General features: G+C 39.1%; 1 protein-coding gene across 1 annotated transcript in view; it reads right to left on the reverse strand.

Moving 5' to 3' along the window:
• The window catches only part of LOC128696716 (C2 domain-containing protein 5-like), a 156553-nt gene that overhangs the window by 51666 nt on the left and 78886 nt on the right, over positions 1 to 26001 (reverse strand).

Here is a 26001-nt window from a genome sequence, read left to right on the forward strand (position 1 = left end):
TGCTTAATGGAAGTCCAAGCCCCTCGTTCCCCTCCCTCCAACCTTTTCGAGGACGACCCCTACCCCGCCTTCCTTCCCCTACAGATTTATAAGTTCTCCAAGTCATTCTACTTTGTTCCATTCTCTCTAAATTACCAAACCACCTCAATACTTTTAGTAACTCCACACCTCCTCCTAATTTCCACACTACTAATTCTCTGCATAATATTTACACTACACGTTGCCCTTAGACATGACATCTCCACTGCCTCCAGCTGCCTCCTCACTGCAGCATTTACAACCCATTCTTCACAGATAACGTTTTTTCTCTCCACTGATACCTCAATGCACCACTCACATTTTTTCCTCCATCAATTCTATGGTTAGCCTCATCCTTCATAAACCCATCTGCTGACAAGTCAAATCCCAAATATCTGAAAACATTCACTTCTACCCTCCGTCAATTCTATGGTTAGCCTCATCCTTCATAAACCCATCTGCTGACAAGTCAAATCCCAAATATCTGGAAACATTCACTTCTACCATACTCCCTCCCTCCAATGTGATATCCAATTTTTCTTTATCTAAATCGTTTGATACCCTCATTACCTTACTCTTATCTACATTCGCTTTCAACTTTCTATCTTTACACACCCTCCCAAACTCATCCACTAACCTTCGCAACTCTTCTTTAGAATCCCCCAAAAGCACAGTATCATCAGCAAAAAGTGCCAACTCCCATTTTGTATTTGAATCCCCATAATTTAATCCCACCCTTCTCCCCAACACCCTAGTATTTACTTCTTTTACAACCTTATTTATAAATATGTTAAACAACCATGGTGACATTACACATCCCTGTCTAAGACCTACTTTTACTGAGAAGTAGTCTCCCTTTCTCCTACACACCCTAACCTGAGCCTCAGTATCCTAATAAAAACTCTTTACAGTATTTAATAATTTACCACCTATTCCATACACTTGCAACATCTGCCACACTGCTCCCCTATCCACTCTATCATATGCCTTTTCTAAATCCATAAATGCAATGGAAACTTCCCTACATTTAGCTAAATACTATTCACATATAGTGGAACCTCGGTTTTCGTGACTAATTCATTCTAAAAAGTCTGACAAAAATCGAATCATACGAAAACTGAAGGAATATTTCCCATAAGAAATAATGTAAATCCAATTAATCCATTCCAGACACACAAAAATATTAACAAAAAATACATTTACATAGTTTTACATACAGAAAACAATGAGAAATAAATATAATGAAATGGATAAATGAACATTTAACATCACTTTTACATTTACTGAAGACTCTTGTTGACATATCGAAGACGGCGAGGAGGGGAGGAGGAGGAGGAGGAGAGGTTATTATTTGGAAAGGGAATCCCTTTCCATAAGGACTTCAGGTGTCAAGGCCCTATCTGGGGTAACTTCTCTTCTTTGTCTTTTACTGGCACTAGGACCAGCTTAAGAGTCACTGTACCCCTGTCGCACAAAAACTCGATAGAGGTCTGTTTCTAGTGTCTCTAAGATTTGCCTAAAATGCGCCAAGGCATAGTCATTGAACATGTTGCAGACACAGCTTGCTACAGCTTTGTTAGGGTGATAGTTCTACACAAAACTTTGCAACTCACTCCACTTTGCACACATGTCCTTAATCACTGAAAAAGGCACAGTCTTCTTTCTTTCTTCCTCCTCCTCTGAAGCAATTTCCTCAGCTGCAGTCTGTTGCTGTTCCAGTTGAAGGTCATGCAGCTCTTCAGTGGTTAACTCTTCCCTCTGGTCGTCCACCAACTCTTCCACATCCTAGCCACTCACATCCAACCCCATGGACTTTCCCAAAGACACAATAGATTCCTCAATAGGCATAGGGTCGTCAGGATCAGCCTTAAACCTGTCAAAATCCTTCTCGAGGACACATTCTGGCCAAAATTTTCTCTTAGCAGAGTTCATCATCCTGGAAGTCACTCCCTGCCAAGCCTTATCTATAAGGCTTATGCAAGTGAGGATACTGAAGTGATTCCTCCAGAACTCTCTTAGGGTTAATTCAGCATCCGAGGTCACCTCAAAGCACCTTCGAAACAGTGCTTTGGTGTAGATTTTTTTAAAGTTTGAAATGACCTGTTGGTTCATGGGCTGGATGAAAGGAGTGGTATTAGGGGGCAAGAACTTCACTGTGATGAAACTTAACTCCTCCATCAATTGGTCTTCCAAGTCTGGAGGATGAGCAGGAGTATTGTCCATTACCAGGAGGCACTTCAGTGGCAAATAATTTTCCAGGAGGTATTTCTTCACACTCGGGCCAAACACTTCATTGACCCACTCAACGAAAATCTGCTTCATGACCCGTGCCTTATTGTTAGCCTTCCACATCACACACAATTTACTCTGGATGACATTTTCTTGAACACTTGGGTCTTGAACACTTGGGGATTTTCAGAGTGATACACCAGTAAAGGCTTCACTTTGAAATCCCCACTAGTATTGGCATTGAACAAAAGAGTTAGCCTATCCTTCATAGGCTTGTGTCCTGGCAGTGCCTTTTCCTCCTGCGTGATGAAGGTCCTCTTAGGCATTTTCTTCCAAAAGAGGCCCATTTCATCACAATTGTTGACTTGTTGGGGGAGGAATCCTTCAGCCTCTACGTACTCCTTGAATTCATCAACGAATTCTTCGGCCCCATGTTTGTCCGAACTTGCAGCCTTACCATACCTTACCACACTGTGTATGCCAGTTCGTTTCTTGAATTTGTCAAGCCAGACTCTATTGGCCTCAAATTCACTAACAGCAACACTCGTTCCAAGCATTTTGTTTGTGAGATCTGCATGCAATTACCTTGCCTTTTCACAAATTATCGCCTCCAAAACACTATCTCCCGCTAACTGTTTTTCGTTGATCCACACGAACAACTTCTCAACATCTTCAATTGTTTGCGATCTCTGTTTCATTAGCACATTTACCCCTTTAGCAACATCAGCTTCCTTGATTTCTTTTTTCTTTGCCAGGATAGAAATGATCGTTGATGTGGACTTACGGTACATCCTGGCGAGATTGGCCACATGTACACCACTTTTGTACTTTGCTATGAGTTCTTTCTTGAATTTTATCATATTTCTCACCTTCTTTATCAAAGGGCTAGCACTCAGAACTTTCTTTGGCCCCATGATGGCTTATTTAGCAGTTGCACTCAATAAACAAGCACAAAAATCAATGGACTATTACAAAATGTTTTGGATGAACATGCGGGGTGATGCTCACTCAACGAGAAACAAAGGCAGACTCAGTCACAAATGCGTGGGTTGCTTTGTGTGGGTGCTTGAGTGACCGAGTCATGCGGACACGTTTGGTACAGACCATTTTCAACTCTACTAAAACCGAGCAGATGTACGAAAACAAGGACAAAATTTTGACGGAAAAAGTCATCAAAAACTGAATCCTACGAAAACTGGGGCATACAAAAACCGAGGTTCAACTGTATATGCTTCAATGTAAATACTTGATTTACACATCCCCTACCTATTCTAAAGCCTCCTTGCTCATCTGCAATCATGCTCTCTGTCTTACCACTAATTCTTTCAAAAATAACCTTGCCATAAACTTTACCTGGTATACTCAGTAAACTTATTTCCTTATAATTTTTACAATCTCTTTTTTCCCCCTTCCCTTTATATAAAGAAACCATACATGCTCCCTGCCAATCCCTAGGTACCTTCCCCTCTTTCACATATTTATTAAACAAAAATACCAACCACTCCAACTCTATATCCCCTCCTGCTTTTAACATTTCTGTCATGATCTCCTCAGTTTCAGCTGCTTTACCCCCTTTCATTCTACGTAATGCCTCACGCACCTCCCTCACACTTACATCTTACTCTTCTTTACTCCTGTAAGATGTTATACCTCCCTGGCCAGTGCATGAAATTACTGCCTCCCTTTCTTCATCAACATTTAAAAGTTACTCAAAATATTCCCACCATCTACCCAATACCTCCAGCTCCCTATCTACTAACTCCCCTACTTTGTTTTTAACTGACAAATCCACTTGTTCCCTAGGCTTAACTTGTTTATCTCACTCCAAATTTTTTTTTTATTATCAGCAAAATAACTTCACAGTGCCTCTCCCACTCTGTCATTTGCTCTCCTTTTGCATTTTCTCACCACTCTCTTCACCTCTCTTTTATTCTCCATATACCCTGCCCTTCTTATATCACTTCTGCACTGTAAAAACCTCTCATATGCTAACTTTTTCTTTTACTGCACCCTTTACCTCATCATTTCACCAATCAATTCCTCTTTCCTCCTTCACCCACCCTCCTATAGCCACAAACTTCTGCCCCACATTCTAATTCCGCATTTTTAAAACTATTCCAGCCCTCTTCAACCCTCCCACTACCCATACTTGCACTAGCCCACCTTTCTGCCAATAGTTGCTTATATCTTGCCCGAACTTCCTCTTCCCTTAGTTTATAAACTTTCACCTCTCTCTTACTTACTGTTGCCATTTTCCTTTTGTCCCACCTACCTCTTAATCTAGATAAACTGTAGCTACAACAAGATAATGATCCAATATATCCATTGCCCTTCTATAAACATGTACATCCTGAAGCCTACCCATCAACCTTTTATCCACCAATAAGTAATCTAACAAACTACTTTCATTACATGCTATATCATATCTTGTATACTTATTTGTTCTCTTTTTCATAAAATACAGTGGTACCTCGAGTTACGAACTTAATTCGTTCCAGAAGGCTGTTCGAGTGCTGATACTGAACGAATTTGTTCCCATAAGGAATAACATGAGTTAGATTAGTCTGTTTCAGACCCCCAAAATTACATTTACAAAAGCACTTACAAAAATACACTTACGTAAGTGCTCAAGTTGGAAGCTGTTCAAAACTCGAGGAACCTCTGTATGTATTACAGTAGACCATCGTTTAACACAGTAGTTACATTCCTAAAAACACCATGTTAGTTAAAACCGTGTGAGACAAACTGAAGAACTTATGGGAAAAATAGGGTTACGTTCCTGGGAGCCCCCAAAAAACCAAACAACTTTTTTTCAGACCAAAAGATCTCACAAAAATAAAAGTGAATATGTAATTGTAGTTCATTGTCACGATATATTACTGCTTAAGACTACAAATGCAATAAAAACAATAATATTTCTTACCTTAAATTGTGGGTAATGGTCTTTGTGGATGATTGTGAAGAGAGTGGATATGCATGGTGTGGCCCTACTGGGCTGAGGTAGATGGTTATTGGTTGTCGACAGAAGTGGATGGTAGAGGTTCTGGTACTGAAGTTGATGGTTGTATTGGAGTGTGCATAAATTCTGTAATGGATCTCTGGTAAGGCATCATCAGCTGGTCTAGACCCCATTTCAAAGCACTGCTTCTAGATTTGTCAGGGTCCTCTTCAGTGAAAAAGTCTGCAACTTTACCAATAACATGGAACTGCTCACGTAACTGCTGCAATGTTAACTGTTTTTCTTCAGGTTCTTCTTCATCTTCTGTGCATTGAGCTCTGCCAACATTTGCTCTGGACTCCTGTCTTCACCATCATCTTCTAAGAGCTCATTCACATTCAAATCTTCAAATCATTCATATCTTCAAAACCATCACCTGGTAACTCTTAGCCAGCTGAACAATTTCCTGAACCTGACTCTCAAGCAAGGGAAAACCAGTGAAAGAATTAACTACAGAAGGCCATAACATTCCCCAGCCTGAATTTAATGTTGACTGGGGCACTTCATTCCATGCACTTCTAGCATAGCTGATGGCATCTGCAATGTTAAATTAATTCCAGAAGCTTGGTACTGCCAGGTTGGAGTCAAGAGTCCATTGATACAACTAGTTTTTTCATAACTTTTTTTTGTGTAGTTACACTTGAATGACTTAACTCCCCAATCCAGTGATTGTATTAGAAATATTGTATTTGGAGGTAAAAATACAACTTTTACATGTGGGGCCACATCCAGCAAAGCTTGTGGATGAGCATGGGAATTATCAAGAATGAAGAGAGCCTTATTTATTTATTTACTTATTTATTTATTTTATGTCTTTGCAAACAGTACATTGAGATTTTGTATTTACAATAGTGAGTTGCAATGAAAAGAGCCTCTATTATGCCTAGGCATTATGGGCCAACTTAACACTACTGGCTTACAGTCTACTTAATACTAAGGATTATATCATAGTTGTACAGTAGGATAGTAATTATTTCACAGTTTTACAGCAGAATATTAATTATAAATGAATCAAAATTTGTATAATACAAAGATATATTTATATTCTAAAATGCTTTTGTGAAAACAATGATTCAATTATATTCCTGTCAACAATGGATAAAAGGTTCAATGTGATTGTTGAAGTTATGATGTGGGAGTACATAGGTGAGTGTGTACTGAGTATTTAGCATTTAGTCTAGGGTGATTAAGTGGCTTTTGAGAAGAGTCTTAAATTGATTTTCAGACTGGGTTACTTTAATATCTTCTGGTAATGAATTCCATATTTTGGGGCCCTTTATGTGCATAGTGTTTTTACACAGTGTGATATGGACACGAGGTATATCAAAAAGAGATCTGTGTCTCATGTTGTGGTCATGTGTCCTGTTTAGGTTGGTGAGAAGTTTGAGTGGGGGGTTTATATTTGCGTGTATTGTTCTGTGTATGTAGTAGGTACATGAATAAGTATGGATGTTCTTAATGGTGAGCAGATTCAAACTTTTGAAAATTGGTGGATACACAAATAACCCGCACATAGAAGAGAGAAGCTCACGACAACGTTTCGGTCCGACTTGGACCCTTTACAAAGTCACACTAACCAGAAGTGGAGCAGTACGGCTATATACAGGCAGGAAGAGGTAGTGGTGGTGCCTATATATAGCCGTCCTGCTCCACTTCTGGTTAGTGTGACTTTGTAAATGGTCCAAGTCGGACCGAAACATCGTCGTGAGCTCCTCTCTTCTATGTGCAGGTTATTTGTACATCGTTCCAGTCACGGTATTGTGCCTTTTTTGTTATTTAAAATTGGTGGAGTATGCTGGCATGAGTGGGAATTTGTTATCATTCTTACTGCTGCCTTTTGCTGGGTTATTAGGGGTTTTAGGTGATTGGATGTTGTTGATCCCCATGCACAAATTCCATATGTAAGATAAGGGTATATGAGTGAATGGTACAGAGCCTTGAATGCAAGGTTCTTGCTATGCAGGTAAAACTTGACTTCAGGAATAAAGTGATGCTTAAACCAGTCAATAAATATTTCCTCTGTTATCCATACTGACTGGTTTGACCTCCAAATTACTGGTAAGGTGTTTTTATCTACACCTTTCAAAGCACGAGGATTCTTAGAGCGGTAAATAACCATGGGTTGACACTTGAAATCACCTGATGCAATATTGTAAAGGAGCAAGGTGAAACAATCCTTTGCTGTCTTGAAGCCTGGTGCACTTTTCTCTTGCTGACTGATATAAGTTCGTGTTGGCATATTCTTCCAAAAAACACTTGTCTCATCAGCATTAAACACTTGATGTTGCTCATAGCCACCCTCAGAAATAATTCCTGCAATTCAGCAGGGAAATTACTTGCTGCTGTATGATCAGCTGAATCACTTTCATCAGAAAACTTAATATGATGTAACTTATTAAGCAACTTAAAGTTGTGAAACCAGCCTGTGTAAACATACACTCTTTTTCAGCCCTTCCTTCCTTATCACACACATTGCTTTAAACAACGTAAGGCCTTTTCCCTAATTAAGATGAAATTAAGTGGTGTGCCTTTCTTTGTCTTTTGTTCGATCCACTCAAGCAACAAGTTTTCGGTTTTATTTGCTTGTTGAGATCTGTATGTTATTCTTTTCATGAGAAGACATCTTGGGTTATTAATTACACAAGCTCGTACATTCGCCTAGTTCTTTTTAATTGTACGAACTGATGCTTCACTAAGGCCATAGGCCCTCATTATATTCATCACATGTGAGCCACTCTTAAGCTTGTCTAATATCTCAATTTTCTTAGTAACTCCTAGACTTCAAACTTTTTTAGCCACTATCAGCAACACTTGTATGCCAACTAGGTGCCATGATTGCTTGGCAGATTTATGATATGGCAATTAAAAGATCTAAACTCAATCCACAAACAAAAGTAAACAGCTAGCTCCTAGCAGAGGATGGTCCTACATGTGTATGAACCAGCTGAGACAAGGGTGGTGGGAGTGGTGGAGGGTGGTGGGGGAGGAGGAGGGTGGCAGAGATGGCATGGGATGGCAGTAGGTCTCCCCCACTGACTCAATGGTCTAACCAACAGCCAAGCAAAGTGTATCCCGGGGGCGACACACACTCCAAATTTTTTCCCCTCCCACAAACTGAACCGTGTTAAGTTAATTTTACGAAGTGTTATACAAAAATATGCCGCAATTCTTCAATAGTGCTATAACCAAAACGTGCCAAACAAAACCATGTTAAACGACGGTCTACTGTACTTACCAAACCTCTTCTACACATAGTTCAATTAATGGCTCCCCATTTTCATTTACCCCTGGCACCCCAAATTTACCTACTACTCCCACTAAAACATTTTTACACACTTTAGCACTGAGATCCCCAACCACAAGTACTCTCTCACTTGGTTCAAAACTCCCCACACACTCACTCAACATTTCCCAAAATCTCTCTCTCTTCTCTACACGTCTCTCCTCTCCAGGTGCATAAACACTTACTATTACCCACTTTTCACATCCATCCCTTATTTTATTTCACATAATCCTTGAATTTATACATTTATATTCCTTTTTTTTCTGCCATAACTTATCCTTCAACATTATTGCTACTCCTTCCTTAGCTTTAATTCTATTTAAAAACTTTATACTGTGTAATCTGATGCAGTGTGTGCAGGCTCGAATCCTCCTGTGGACTGAAAGATAATGTTTATAAACAAGTAAATGTGAGGTGATAATATTTAATTGTTAGATTAAGACAATAACTATATACAATGGAACCTCAGCACTCGAACTTAATTCATTCCAGAAGGTTGTTCGAGTACCGAATGAATTTTTCCCATAAGGAATAATGTAAATTTGATTAATCCATTTCAGACCCCCAAAAATACACTTACAGCGACTTTGCGGTGTATTTTCATATGGTATTTATGACTGTATTCTCGTTTTCTTGGTCTCATTTGATAGAATGAAAGATATACTGCAGAAATAGAGATGATTTTGAATGGTTTACAGACTAAAAGTGCCTTGAAATTGAGCTCAAAGTAGCAGAAATGCTTGATTTCTGCAGATGTTTAAGAGTAAACAAATCACATCATGTGTCCAATACATGCCAACTGGTGGGTCTAATACACTTTCACAAATGCAATGATATTTATATTATTTTTTCAATAATGCAGTAGTCTGCACAACAGTAAATCTTTTATTTTTTGTGTGAATAAAAATTCAAAATGTAAAGCAAGCATAAATATAAGAGGGGCCCCAAAGTGGGAGGAGCTATAGAAGAGAGAGGGCAGGGCCAGCAGAATGTGCATTCAGTATCTGATGAGTCATCTCGATAGCCAGATACTAGCGGAAACGCGAATACAATGTTGTGTAATTACATTAATACAGCGGACCTTCGCCATTCGGCATCCGCGATTTTCGTGAAATCTGACTTTCGGCAAGTTTCTTCGGCAAAATTTAGCTTCTTGGTTCGTGATTGGACTTGTGATTCAGCGACCTTCTGGCACACGTCTGCCCGTCAGCGCACACACAAAGTCAGTCTCCTGCACTATTCACACTCAGTGTGCCATTATTTACCAGAATGTGACCATCACCCCACGGGTTCATACAACACATTTCATTATAATTCATTGTTTTTGTGCTTGCAACTGCTAAATAAGCCACCATAGGCCCAAAGAAAGCTCCTAGTGCCAGCCCTTTGTAAAGAAGGAGAGAAACACGATAGAATTCAAGAAAAAACTCATAGTAAAGTACTAAAGTAGACGAGGAAAAGAGAGGGAAGAATGTGCCTTCTGCAGTGATTCAGTGATTCTACAATATGTATGATACTAAAGCAGCAGGTATCGATAAAGGCTATAGCTCCAGCCAGTGATAAAGTGTAGAATTAACAGTGTAGCAAGTAAGTTAAGTGAGTAAGCGATAGAAAAACAAGATGAGAGTAATTCTCCAATGTTGTTGGATGTGTATAGGACCACTGAACATACACTGCCCTGCTATCTTCCACCATCCTAAACCTCGGCCAACATCTCCTTCATCAAACTAACTAATTACACTAATATCTCCTCCAAGGTAAGTGTAAATATAAAAGTGTATGTATAAAAGTAAATATAAGTGTAAATATAAAAGGACACCAATGGAAATATGCCACTCTTGAATTTTTTGGGTTATCCTGGGTACCTTACACATATGCTGCTATGTAAATAAGTAAATAAGTTTATTCAGGTATACACAAATACAGTTGCATAGAATTATCATACATAGCAGCATATGTGTAGAGAACCTAGGATAGCCCAAAAAAGTCGGACTATGTATGTAACTGTATTTGTGTATACCTGAATAAACTTACTTATTTATAAATTAAAATGTAAATATTTCTTATTTATAAATTAAAATGTAAATATTTCTTATTTATAAATTAAAATGTAAATATTTCTTATTTATTATAGGTAGTAGGTTGGTAGACAGCAACCGCCCAGGGAGGTACTACCGTCCTGCCAAGTGAGTGTAAAACGGAAACCTGTAATTGTTTTACATGATGGTAGGATTGCTGGTGTCCATTTTTCTGTCTCATAAATATGCAAGATTACAGGTAAGTCTTGCTACTTCTACTTACACTTAGGTCACACTACACATACATGTACAAGCATATATATACACACCCCTCTGGGTTTTCTTCTATTTTCTTTCTAATTCTTGTTCTTGTTTATTTCCTCTTATCTCCATGGGGAAGTGGAACAGAATTCTTCCTCTGTAAGCCATGCGTGTCGTAAGAGGCGACTAAAATGCCGGGAGCAAGGGGCTAGTAACCTCTTCTCCTGTATATATTACTAAATGTAAAAGGAGAAACTTTCGTTTTTCCTTTTGGGCCACCCTGCCATGGTGGGATACGGCCGATGTGTTGAAAGAAAGAAAGATTTCTTATTTATAAATTAAAATGTAAATATTTCTTATTTATAAATTACATACATTGTTTAAGTGTGATGGTGGTGGTGGCCAAAGCCTCCACCACCACCAACATGCCTTCTCTCAGTGGCAGCCCTTAAACCCAACAACAACACTTACACCATTTACTCCTCTCATACATTATGACATTTTATTTATTCTAGAGTATATATCATGTTTCTATGTTACTAATATTGTTTATAATGTCATATTAGATGAATTTTGATAGATAAATAAGCCATAGAGATGATATTAGTGTCATACTGAAGCATAATAAACTCGCCTTCCTCTTGCCTCCTACCTACCTCCTACACCAACAAGAATCAATAAAGGTTAAGTGTGATGTTAAATGTTCATTTATCCATTTTATTAGTGCTTTATATTCATTTGTCATTGTTTTCTGTATGTAAATCTATATTTAATCTTTAAAAAATTATTTTTTGTTAATACTTTTGGCTGTCTGAAACGGATTAATTGGGTTTCCATTATTTCTTATGGGGAAAACAGATTCGCCAATCATGAATTTCGCCAGTCGGCAGACTCTCTGGAACGGATTAATCACGAAACTCGGAGGTCCACTGTACAGTGGAACCTCGGGTTACGAATTTAATCCATTCCGTGGACTTGTTTGTATCCTGATTTGTTCATATGCTGGGTCAATTTTTCTCATTTAACCCTTTCAGGGTCCAAGGCCAAAATCTAAAGTACCCTTTCAGGGTCCAAGGCCAAAATCTAAAGTGGTGCTCCAGTGTCCAAGAAATTTTGAGAAAAAAAAAAAAAAAATTCTTACAGAATTAAAGATAATATTTTTGTGAAGGTAATAAAACAAAAAAAAACTTCTGATCAGTACTTACCGAGATACAGAGGCGGCAAGTTGACCCAAAATGACCCGGTGGCGGCAACATCAGTGACTTCTGCAAAATCGCATTTTTTTATGGTACAATGTACCATTGTACCATATGATACCACTGTATGACATGGCACCATTGTACCATATGGTACCATTATACCATATGGTACCACTGTACCATATGGTACCACTGTACCATATGGTACAATGGTACCATATGGTACAATGGTACCATATGGTACAATAGTACCATATGGTTCAAAACCATAGAATTCCTCTTCAGCTCCACTTCCATCAGTCTTAGAACTGTAAGTTGTGAAGAGGAGAGTCAGAATTCACCTGGAGAGTGAGTGGGGAGTGAGAGCTTCCTTGCCGCCAGGCATGATGAACAAAGCTACTTTGGCGGTGTTCCCACAATGCCATGCGGGCGTCCAGATTTTTTCTATAGTGTGCACACTGACCACCCAGACCCATTCTCTCAGATGTAGGCCTACCAGCCTTCTCGCACTAAATTTGACGCCGCTAAAATTTTGGCGTAGATCTACGGTTTGGACCCTGAACGTAAAGCTGTAGATCCACGGGACGGACCCTGAAAGGGTTAAATTAATTGAAATGCAATTCATTCATTCCAGCTGAATTCCTGCTCACGGGAGGCATGACAAAATAATCCTAATATCAACTCTACGGCTTATTTATCTGTCACAATTCATCTAATATGACATAATAAATAATATAAATAACACAGAAACCTGATATACACTCTAGAATGAATAAAATATGTCATTACATGGATGGCAGAGGGAGGATTGTGGTCGGGAGTGGTTGAGCATTCTTGCCATGAAAACGTCAGAGGTGTTATAAGAGTAAACGAAATTTGTGAGGTTAACAGAATTAGATCTGGTGTACATATGGCATTTACATACCTTGGAGAAGAAATGCAGGGTGTCATATCCTGTCAGGAGTTCACACTTTTCTTAAGAACTGCCCCTCAAGGAAGGCTCCTTGATGATGGTGAGGGCCTCATAATTTAGGAAATTGGATCTGTGCTCCAGTTCCCCAAATTAAGCCTGAATACCTTCCTCCCCCCAGGCGCTGTATAATCCTATGAGTTTAGCGCTTCCTCCTTAATTATAATAATAATAATAATCTTAAGAACTGTTATGTACAATTTTTATGTTTATCTCACTACATTATATATCTCCTGTGAGCTGTTTCTCCATCAACCATGTCAACAGCAGCTTTTCCATCTTTTCATTGACAGAGGTCCACTGCTTAGAAATTACTGTAATGCCCTTTGCTGTTGCTATAGCCTTTATAGACTCCTTCTGCTTTAGTATTGTACACATAGTAGAGGGGCCAAGCTTGTACTCAACTCGCTAAGTCCTCAACCCTCGTACCTAGTCTGTGCTTATTAATCATTTCTTGCTTTAATTCCATGCAAATTATCCTCTTTTTCTTCTCAGTGCTGTCCATTGCACTTGCTTTCTTGGAATCCATGGTCAGAAGAAAGAAATCTGGCGAATTAACTGCACAAAACGTAAGGACATCACGAGAATTCCTTGTACCGCGAGGGTAACTCCATAAGCACATGTGCACTGGTGACCATTGTTTTGATTGACACTGCTGTCTGGTAGTGGTGTTGTCAAACTAAATTATATGCAGTACGTGCATACACATACTATTTTTTTTTTTCAATAAACCGGCCGTATTCCAAAAAGGCAGGGTGGCCCAAAAAGAAAAACGAAAGTTTCTCTATTTAAATTTAGTAATTTATACAGAGGAAAGAGGAAGGTGGCAACAACAAGTAAGAGGGAGGTGAAAGTGTATAAACTAAGGGAGGAGGAAGTTCGGGCGAGATATAAGCGACTATTGGCAGAAAGGTGGGCTAGTGCAAAGATGAGTAGTGGGGGGGTTGAAGAGGGTTGGAATAGTTTTAAAAATGCAGTATTAGAATGTGGGGCAGAAGTTTGTGGTTATAGGAGGGTGGGGGCAGGAGGAAAGAGGAGTGATTGGTGGAATGATGAAGTAAAGGGTGTGATAAAAGAGAAAAAGGTAGCTTACGAGAGGTTTTTACAAAGCAGAAGTGTTATAAGAAGAGCAGAGTATATGGAGAGTAAAAGAAAGGTGAAGAGAGTGGTGAGAGAGTGCAAAAGGAGAGCAGATGAAAGAGTGGGAGAGGCACTGTCAAGAAATTTTTATGAAAATAAGAAAAAATTTTGGAGTGAGTTAAACAAGTTAAGAAAGCCTAGGGAAAGTATGGATTTGTCAGTTAAAAACAGAGTAGGGGAGTTAGTAGATGGGGAGAGGGAGGTATTAGGTAGATGGCGAGAATATTTTGAGGAACTTTTAAATGTTAAGGAAGAAAGGGAGGCGGTAATTTCATGCACTGGCCAGGGAGGTATACCATCTTTTAGGAGTGAAGAAGAGCAGAATGTAAGTGTGGTGGAGGTACGTGAGGCATTACGTAGAATGAAAGGGGGTAAAGCAGCTGGAACTGATGGGATCATGACAGAAATGTTAAAAGCAGGGGGGGATATAGTGTTGGAGTGGTTGGTACTTTTGTTTAATAAATGTATGAAAGAGGGGAAGGTACCTAGGGATTGGCGGAGAGCATGTATAGTCCCTTTATATAAAGGGAAAGGGGACAAAAAAGATTGTAAAAATTATAGAGGAATAAGTTTACTGAGTATACCAGGAAAAGTATACGGTAGGGTTATAATTGAAAGAATTAGAGGTAAGACAGAATGTAGAATTGCGGACGAGCAAGGAGGCTTCAGAGTGGGTAGGGGATGTGTAGATCAAGTGTTTACATTGAAACATATATGTGAACAGTATTTAGATAAAGGTAGGGAAGTTTTTATTGCATTTATGGATTTAGAAAAGGCATATGATAGAGTGGATAGAGGAGCAATGTGGCAGATGTTGCAAGTATATGGAATAGGTGGTAAGTTACTAAATGCTGTAAAGAGCTTTTATGAGGATAGTGAGGCTCAGGTTAGGGTGTGTAGAAGAGAGGGAGAATACTTCCCGGTAAAAGTAGGTCTTAGACAGGGATGTGTAATGTCACCATGGTTGTTTAATATATTTATAGATGGGGTTGTAAAAGAAGTAAATGCTAGGGTGTTCGGGAGAGGGGTGGGATTAAATTATGGGGAATCAAATTCAAAATGGGAATTGACACAGTTACTTTTTGCTGATGATACTGTGCTTATGGGAGATTCTAAAGAAAAATTACAAAGGTTAGTGGATGAGTTTGAGAATGTGTGTAAAGGTAGAAAGTTGAAAGTGAACATAGAAAAGAGTAAGGTGATGAGGGTATCAAATGATTTAGATAAAGAAAAATTGGATATCAAATTGGGGAGGAGGAGTATGGAAGAAGTGAATGTTTTCAGATACTTGGGAGTTGACGTGTCGGCGGATGGATTTATGAAGGATGAGGTTAATCATAGAATTGATGAGGGAAAAAAGGTGAGTGGTGCGTTGAGGTATATGTGGAGTCAAAAAACGTTATCTATGGAGGCAAAGAAGGGAATGTATGAAAGTATAGTAGTACCAACACTCTTATATGGATGTGAAGCTTGGGTGGTAAATGCAGCAGCGAGGAGACGGTTGGAGGCAGTGGAGATGTCCTGTCTAAGGGCAATGTGTGGTGTAAATATTATGCAGAAAATTCGGAGTGTGGAAATTAGGAGAAGGTGTGGAGTTAATAAAAGCATTAGTCAGAGGGCAGAAGAGGGGTTGTTGAGGTGGTTTGGTCATTTAGAGAGAATGGATCAAAGTAGAATGACATGGAAAGCATATAAATCTATAGGGGAAGGAAAGAGGGGTAGGGGTCGTCCTCGAAAGGGTTGGAAAGAGGGGGTAAAGGAGGTTTTGTGGGTGAGGGGCTTGGACTTCCAGCAAGCGTGCGTGAGCGTGTTAGATAGGAGTGAATGGAGACGAATGATACTTGGGACCTGACGATCTGTTGGAGTGTGAGCAGGGTAATATTTAGTGAAGGGATTCAGGGAAACCGGTTATTTTCATATAGTCGGACTTGAGTCCTGGAAATGGGAAGTACAATGCCTGCACTTTAAAGGAGGGGTTTGGGATATTGGCAGTTTGGAGGGATATGTTGTGTATCTCTATACATATATGCTTCTAAACTGTTGTATTCTGAGCACCTCTGCAAAAGCAGTGATAATGTGTGAGTGTGGTGAAAGTGTTGAATGATGATGAAAGTATTTTCTTTTTGGGGATTTTCTTTCTTTTTTTTTTTTGGGTCACCCTGCCTCGGTGGGAGACGGCCGACTTGTTGAAAAAAAAAAAAAAAAAAAAAAATTTATACAGGAGAAGGGGTTACTAGCCCCTTGATCCCAGCATTTTAGTCGCCTCTTACAAAACAAATGGCTTACGGAGGAAGAATTCTTTTCCACTTTCCCATGGAGATAAGGGGAAATAAACAAGAACAAGAACTACAAAGAAAATAGAAGAAAGCCCAAAGGGGTGTGTATATATATGCTTGTACATGTATGTGTAGTGTGATCTAAGTGTAAGTAGAAGTAGCAAGACGTACCTGAAATCTTGCATGTTTAAGAGACAGAAAAATGACACCAGCAATCCTACCATCATGTAAAACAATTACAGGATTCCGTTTTACACTCACTTGGCAGGACGGTAATACCTCCCTGGGCGGCTGCTACACATGTACTATTATTATTATAATTATTATTGTACAGTGGACCCTCGTCAAATGAACGCATCACATAATGATAAATCCGGCTAGCGATACATTTTAACGCAAAAATTTTGCCTCGGCTAGCGCTAAAAAACTTGCCCAACACGATTCGTTCCGTTAGAGACGCGTCCACTTGCGGCCTGAGCGCGCCTCACTTGTCCCGTGGGTGCCAGTGTTTACAAGCCAGCCACCGCGGTCGTATCCAAACATACAATCAGAACATTTCATATTATCACAGCATTTTTAGTGATTGCACCTGCAAAATAAGTCACCATGGGCCCCAAGAAAGCTTCTAGTGCCAATGCTACAGCAAAAAGGGTGAGAATTACTATGGATATGAAGAAAGAGATCATTGCTAAGTATGAAAGTGGAGTGCATGTCTCCGAGCTGGCCAGGTTGTACACAAAGCCCCAATCAACCATCGCTACTATTGTGGCCAAGAAAACGGCAATCAAGGAAGCTGTTCTTGCCAAAGGTGCAACTTTGTTTTTGAAACAGAGATTGCAAGTGATAGAAGATGCTGAGAGACTGTTATTGGTGTGGATAAATGAAAAACAGATAGCAGGAGATAGCATCTCTCAAGCGATCATATGTGAAAAGGCTAGGAAGTTGAATGACGATTTAATTAGAAAAATGCCTGCAACTAGTGGTGATGTGAGTGAATTTAAGGTCAGCAAAGGTTGGTTTGAGAGATTTAAGAATCGTAGTGGCATGCATACTGTGATAAGGCATGGTGAGGCTGCCAGTTCAGACCAGAAAGTGGCTGAAAAATATGTGAAGGAATTCAAGGAGTACATAGACAGTGAAGGACTGAAACCTGAACAAGTGTTTAATTGTGACGAAACAGGCCTGTTTTGGAAGAAAATGCCAAACAGGACCTACATTACTCAGGAGGAAAAACCACTCCCAGGACATAAGCCTATGAAAGACAGGCTTACTCTCTTTATGTGTGCTAATACTAGTGGTGAATGCAAAGTGAAGCCTTTATTGGTGTATCACTCTGAAACTCCCAGAGTGTTCAGGAAAAACAATGTCCTCAAGGCTAATTTGTGTGTGATGTGGAGGGCAAACAGTAAGGCCTGGGTCACTAGAGACCTTTTCTATGACTGGTTACACCATGCATTTGCCCCCACTGTGAAAAATTACCTCCTGGAAAATAAATTGGACCTGAAGTGCCTCCTGGTATTAGACAATGCTCCTGGTCATCCTTCAGACGTGGCAGAGCGACTTTATGGGGACATGAGCTTCATTAAGGTCAAGTTTTTGCCTCCTAATACCACTCCTCTCCTGCAGCCCATGGACCAGCAGGTCATTTCAAACTTCAAAAAACTCTACACAAAAGCTATGTTTCAAAAGTGCTTTGTAGTGACCACAGACACTCGATTGACTCTAAGAGAGTTTTCGAAAGATCACTTTAGCATCCTCAATTGTGAAAACCTTATAGGTAAGGCTTGGGAGGGAGTGACTAAGAAGACCTTGAACTCTGCTTGGAAGAAACTGTGGCCAGAATGTGTAGACAAAAGGGATTTTGAAGGATTTGAGGCAAACCCTGAGAAGCATATGCCAGTTGTGGAATCAATTGTGGCATTGGGAAAGTCCTTGGGGTTGGAGGTTAGTGGGGAGGATGTGGAAGAGTTGGTGGAGGAGGACAATGATGAGCTGCAAGATCATCTTCAACAGTAGGAGGCCAGACCTGAGGACACTGCTTCGGAAGAGGGGAGAGAGAAATTGAAGACGTTGTCTACTTCAAAGATTAAGGAAATGTATGCAAAGTGGCTTGAAGTGCAAACCTTTATGGATGAGAATCACCCTCACACAGCTATTGCAAGCCGTGCTGGTGACTATTACAATGACAATGTTGTGAACCACTTTAGACAAATCATAAGGGAACGGAAGGTACAGGCCTCTATGGACAGGTATGTTGTGTGACAGAGGTCCAGTAACTCTCAAGCTGGTCCTAGTGGCATTAAAAGAAGAAGGGAAGTAACCCCGGAAAAGGACGTGCTACCTAAATTCCTAATGGAAGGGGATTCCCCTTCTAAACATTAACAACTTCCACACTCTCCCCTCCTCCCATCCCATCAATCATCACCAGATCTTCAATAAAGGTAAGTGTCAGTTTGTGTGTATTAACCCTTTGAGGGTCAACAGGCCCTCTCCGAGACTTGTTCTCAGGGTCAGCCAAATTTAAAATAAAAAAATTATTTTTCTTGTGAAAAGATAGAGAATCTTTTCCCAGTCATAATGACACCAAAAGTATGAAATTTGATGGAAAATTTACGGAATTATGCTCTCGCAAAGTTAGCAGTCTCGGCGATGTTTATGCATTGGCGATTTTGCCCACTTTGAGCCCTATTTTCGGCCAATTTCAGTGTACTAGTTGACAAAAATCATAACTATTTCTCTAGAACTCCATTTTTTCTATTGAATGAGTACAAGAAACCACCCATTTACTGATTTCAACTATCCAATACAGTGGTCAGAATTTAGCAATTTTGCCAATTTCACACAAATTTCAAAAGATGCCAATTTCCAAATAGGGTCCAGAATAAACAAGAAAGACATTCCTGGCACTAAAATAACATTTCCTCTGTTCGTTAGTCACATCCCCAAGCCCCTCTTATATTTCTTTGGCTTTCCACTTTCAATTTTTATTCTTACAAAAAATAGAAGATTTACTGTTATGCAGACTGCTGCATTAGTGTAGAAATGGTATAAATAATATCAGAGCACTTGTGAAAGAATATTAGACTCACCAGTTGATGTGTATTGGACACTTGGCATGATTTGTTTACTTTTGAACTTTGGTAAAAATCGAACATTTCTGCTACTTTGAGCTCAATTTCAAGGTACTTTTCATTGTAAAACCAGTCAAAATCATCTCAATTTCTGTAATATGTCTTCCATTCTATAAAATGAGACCAAGAAAACTAGAATACAACAATAAATACCATACGAAATTACAGTGCAAAGTCGCTGTTTTATTCCAAAAACACGGTCAAAGTTTTTTTTTTCTCATTATGCACTGTGTGCTGCAGGATTTTTGTTATACTGCGCAAACTGACCACATAGACCCATTCTTTCATATGTATGTCTACCAGCTTTCTCCCACTAGATTTGAGGGCGACAGAATTTAGGCGTACTAGTACGTCAAAAACACTGGGTCATAAGCCGTACTAGTACGGCCGAAACCCTCAAAGGGTTAAAATTAATATTTCATGTCGTAAAAAATTTTTTTTTCATACTTTGGGGTGTCAGGAACGGATTAATTTAATTTCCATTATTTCTTATGGGAAAAATTAATTCACCTTACGATAATTTCAGCATACAATGAGCTTTCAGGAACTGATTAATATCGTATGGTGGGGGCCCACTGTAATATAAAAAACACCCAAAAATGCGAAGAAGCATGAAATAGTTTACAGTGAAGGTCAGCAGAGTTTTGGACTGAACGACAGCTGCGGGGAGACTGATGCAAATGTTCTGGCAGGTCGTGTTTGTTTGGTCAAGTGCCGAGCAAACAGTCAACTACCGAGAGATTTTTTTTACCAAAGTGTTCGAATACTATACTGTTAGAGTATGGAGCTGTTCGAGTACCTAGGTTCCATTGTACTATAATATATTTATAGCTTAGTCACTGTCATGAAAAGTATGCCAAAAATGATATGCAAATCAGGGTTTTTTAAAACTGTACACTAACTTCAAACTCATTCATTGTAATATCTACATATATTTAAAAATAAAGATTATCCCAGACTATAATTTCCCCCTTCCTCAGAAGTCTTGGGAAGTGAGGGAAGGAGGTAACTACAAGCTTATTTAAAGAAGTATTATTCACCTTGCATAATTTGCAATCAACTAGTCACCTAAATATAGTTTACCATACATTTTTTTTTTTAATAATCTTTCTAATACTTTGGTTGTGTATGAATCCACCGTAGTATTCTCAGTGATCTCGATAACAAATCTTCCATAAACAATCATTTTACTTCATTAAAATACAATACTAGACTAAAAAAATGAAGGCATACCACCTCCAATTTTATGCCTCTTTGTAATTCTCACTAAAATTTGGATTGCTTCTATACTAATGTGAAAAATTAATGACAGATATTTTTTTAAACATTTCAGTGAGGCTGAGATACTGTATTCAATATTCGTCTTCACTCTTTATAAAGTTGATATGAACTTAAAGTACAATGTTAGGATTGGGTTTCCATTATACCCACAAAACAGTCAAAAAGCATGGTTTGAAATACATTATGGGGTTTCACAAATTTATGCCAAATAAGTACAATGCAGATTTAACATTTTTCAACACAGATTTACTCTGCATGAACATGAAGCTTGAAGCAGTTGGATTATGAAAAAAATAAATGTTGCCTCATTATTATAAGACAGTCATTATGCAGCTGATAATAGATTAGCAGTTCTTTCCTTTTTTTTTTTTTTTTTTGAACAAATTCTTGAGTACACTTTACAAAAATCCCTATTGATGATATTCTTTGTTAAGAAAAACTGACATAATACCAGTGACCTACTGCTTCCTGTACCCAAAATCACTGCAGTCATCAAATCAAGATTTTATATCAATGTTTTTTTCAGTCAATGATGAATACTTTTTTCCAGAAAATTATATGTAATATAACAAGCCCACTCTCACCAGTTCTCCTTCTACACAAATACTGTTGTTAAAAAATCTACACACACATACATACATACATACACAGTATTACCAAGAATGAACCCTCAGTACTGTTATACTGATGACATTTTTCATATTTGGCAAGAACTGGGAGCATCTGAAATATTTTTGAAGAGTCAAATGAGTCAGAGAAAGATGGCAAGCTAACCCTTCTTGGATAAGCTCTACTCTACATATAATTATAGGAAATTCATAATTAAAAATTCACTGTTTACAAGAAAATGACACAATTTTGCCAGCTACTTACAAATTTTAAGCCACAATCCAGAATCGATTAAGGAAAATGCATTCTTGGGATTTATTCTACATGCACTCAAACTGTGCTGTCCATAACATATTGATCAAGAGATGAGTGCCATCACTGCACAACTCAAGACTTGGTCATCCAACAAGGTTCATACAAAAATGTCAAGCACAAACCAGTACAAGTAATCAGAGCAAATAAAAAAAAATGAGAATAACGCATTGGAAATTAATACTAAAGTGTTAATTTCACACAAAATAAATGTGTACAAAGACAGGAGAAAAGTAATCCCAACTCAAAGTATAATTGTACCTCAATACCCTAACAAGGGACAAAGGGAAGAAGAAAAGAAATTATTTACTCTTCTAACACATTTGGAACAGGTTCTCACAACACAAGGACATTAAGAGAAATCAAGTCAAATGAACAAATGAAGGTTCTGGCTCATGGCTAACTCTATCTTCACCTTATTTCCTATATACACTGTTTAATAAATACTCCACACTGCTTGTGTGAAATGTTAGATCAGAGTGCTTCTAGCAATTTGACATGCTATTGGAGTGTAAGGTAACATTTACGAAAGGATTCATGGAGACTGGTTAACCAATTCTGAGTTCTAGAAGTGGGAAGTGCACTGCCTGCACTCTGAAGAGTGTTGATGTTAGTTCAGAGGGTTGTTTCTGATGACTGTGCACTTCTGGCAAGACACCTATTAAATGAACAATGACAAATACTCCCTGTTTTGGGTTAACCTACCTCAGTGGAATTGGCCAATGTGAAAAGAAGATTATATATATGTATGTATAGTAGTACTAGGTTGGTAGACAGCAACCACCCACTGAGGTACTACCGTCCTGCCAAGTGAGTGTAAAACGAAAGCCTGTAATTGTTATACATGATGGTAGGATTGCTGGTGTCTTTTCTGTCTCATAAACATGCAAGATTTCAGGTGCGTCTTGCTACTTCTACTTACACTTAGGTCACTCCCAAAAAAAAAGAAAGAAAATCCCCAAAAAGAAAATACTTTCATCATCATTCAACACTTTCACCACACACACACATTATCACTGCTTTTGCAGAGGTGCTCAGAATACAACAGTTTAGAAGCATATACGTATAGAGATACACAACATATCCCTCCAAACTGCCAATATCCCAAACCCCTCCTTTAAAGTGCAGGCATTGTACTTCCCATTTCCAGGACTCAAGTCCGACTATATGAAAATAACCGGTTTCCCTGAATCCCTTCACTAAATATTACCCTGCTCACACTCCAACAGATCGTCAGGTCCCAAGTATCATTTGTCTCCATTCACTCCTATCTAACACGCTCATGCACGCTTGCTGGAAGTCCAAGCCCCTCACCCACAAAACCTTCTTTACCCCCTCTTTCCAACCCTTTCGAGGACGACCCCTACCCCTCTTTCCTTCCCCTATAGATTTATATGCTTTCCATGTCATTCTACTTTGATCCATTCTCTCTAAATGACCAAACCACCTCAACAACCCCTCTTCTGCCCTCTGACTAATGCTTTTATTAACTCCACACCTCCTAATTTCCACACTCCGAATTTTCTGCATAATATTTACACCACACACTGCCCTTAGACAGGACATCTCCACTGCCTCCAACCGTCTCCTCGCTGCTGCATTTACCACCCAAGCTTCACATCCATATAAGAGTGTTGGTACTACTATACTTTCATACATTCCCTTCTTTGCCTCCATAGATAACGTTTTTTGACTCCACATATACCTCAATGCACCACTCACCTTTTTTCCCTCATCAATTCTATGATTAAACTCATCCTTCATAAATCCATCCGCCGACACGTCAACTCCCAAGTATCTGAAAACATTCACTTCTTCCATACTCCTCCTCCCCAATTTGATATCCAATTTTTCTTTATCTAAATCATTTGATACCCTCATCACCTTACTCTTTTCTATGTTCACTTTCAACTTTCTACCTTTACACACATTCTCAAACTCATCCACTAACCTTTGCAATTTTTCTTTAGAATCTCCCATAAGCACAGTATCATCAGCAAAAAGTAACTGTGTCAATTCCCATTTTGAATTTGATTCCCCATAATTTAATCCCACCCCTCTCCCGAACACCCTAGCATTTACTTCTTTTACAACCCCATCTATAAATATATTAAACAACCATGGTGACATTACACATCCCTGTCTAAGACCTACTTTTACCGGGAAGTATTCTCCCTCTCTTCTACACACCCTAACCTGAGCCTCACTATCCTTATAAAAGCTCTTTATATATATATATATATATATATATATATATATATATATATATATATATATATATATATATATATATACAGGTACGTATGTACGTAGGTGATTGTGGGTGGTTATTTATGTATGTATGTATATATGTATGTATATATGTATGTATGTATGTATGTATGTATGCATGCATGCATGCATGCATGCATGCATGTGGGTAGGTATTTATGTATGTATGCATACATGTATGAATGAATGAATGTATGCATGTATATATATATATATATATATATATATATATATATATATATATATATATATATATATATATATATATATATATATATATATATATATATATACAGCCTCTCCTTACCTAGCGACATACTCGTTTACCAATGACTTGGGATTTACGACGGGCTCTCCAACCAGTATGCATATCTAAATAATGTATATCAGAGCTGATTTCCTCAATTCTGTTTATTACAATATGGAGTACACTACTGTATAAACATTTAAAAATATACTAAAAAAGTTATAAACACATCCTCTCCTCACTTAACGATGGAGTTCTGTTCCTAAGACCATGTCGTTAAATGAATTCGCCATTAACCCTTTCGGAGACGGCAGACTTGTTGAAAAAAAATATATATATATATTTATATTCCAGGTAGTAGGTTGGTAGACAGCAACTGCCCATTGAGCTACTACCGTCCTGCCAAGTGAGTGTAAAACGAAAGCCTGTAATTGTTTTGCATGATGGTAGGATTGCTGGTGTCTTTTGTCTGTCTCATAAATATGCAAGATTACAGGTACGTCTTGCTACTTCTACTTACACTTAGGTCACACTACACATATGTGTACAAGCATATATATATACACACACCCCTCTGGGCTTTCTGCTATTTTCTTTCTAGTTCTTGTTCTTGTTTATTTCCTCTCATCTCCATGGGAAAGTGGAACAGAATTCTTCCTCCGTAAGCCATGCGTGTTATAAGAGGCGACTAAATTGCCGGGAGCAAGGGGCTAGTAACCCCTTCTCCTGTATATATTATTAAATGTACAAGGAGAAACTTTTGTTTCTCCTTTTGGGCCACCCCGCCTCAGTGGGATACGGCCAGTGTGTTGAAAGAGAGAAAGAAGAAACATGCAAGATTTCAGGAATGTCTTGCTACTTCTTACACTTACGTCATACTGCACATACATGTACAAGCATATATATACATACCCCTCTGGGTTTTCTTCTATTTTCTTTCTAGTTCTTGTTCTTGTCTATTTCCTCTTATCTCCATGGGGAAGTGGAACAGAATTCTTCCTCCGTAAGCCATGCAGCTAAAATGCTGGGAGCAAGGGGCTAGTAACCCCTTCTCCTGTATATATTACTAAATTTAAAAAGAGAAACTTTTGTTTTTCTTTTTGGGCCACCCTGCCTTGGTGGGATACGGCCCCACCACCACCATGAACCACATGCGGTATGTGCCATGCGCCATTTTCCCTTCAGCCTGGGCTTACCACACAGTTTGAGGTATGGCAGATGATGAAGCCAGCCAGCCACAAAGCCAGGGAAACAATGCACCCAACAATGAAAGAAGAGGCACATGTCAGGTGTGTGGAGAGTTTCAAGCAAGACACAGGGATGGCCGCATTCGTGCACACAATGGGTGTGCAGGATCACATATGCCCCCAGCAGAGAGCAGCCCACAGCCTCCACAGGCAGATGGCAATTCCAATGGCAACCTCGTCACTTGCGATAACCTTCTGTTGGCATTCAAATCCACTGCTAGCAGTACACTATCCCACATCCCTAAAGCGGCTCGCCCATATGCAGCAGGGAAATTCACAGACCTTCTTAAGCGGGTGAATGGAGGTTCCACCAACTTAGAAGCCTGAGGCACCATCCAAGCATGGCGCAACCTACTCTTGTTCGGCAATGTCTGTCTTGCAGTTCCTGAAAGACGAGGCAAACTGCTAACCACGTCAGTTATCAAGGCAGTGCGCAACTACCCAAGAACGGATAACTGTGTCCCTCTGCCCCATCATCGCAGGAATCAAAGAGGTAGACCCAAGAAAAGTC

The sequence above is a fragment of the Cherax quadricarinatus genome, chromosome 46, assembly GCF_038502225.1.
Source record: "Cherax quadricarinatus isolate ZL_2023a chromosome 46, ASM3850222v1, whole genome shotgun sequence".
NCBI classification, from domain to species: domain Eukaryota; kingdom Metazoa; phylum Arthropoda; class Malacostraca; order Decapoda; family Parastacidae; genus Cherax; species Cherax quadricarinatus.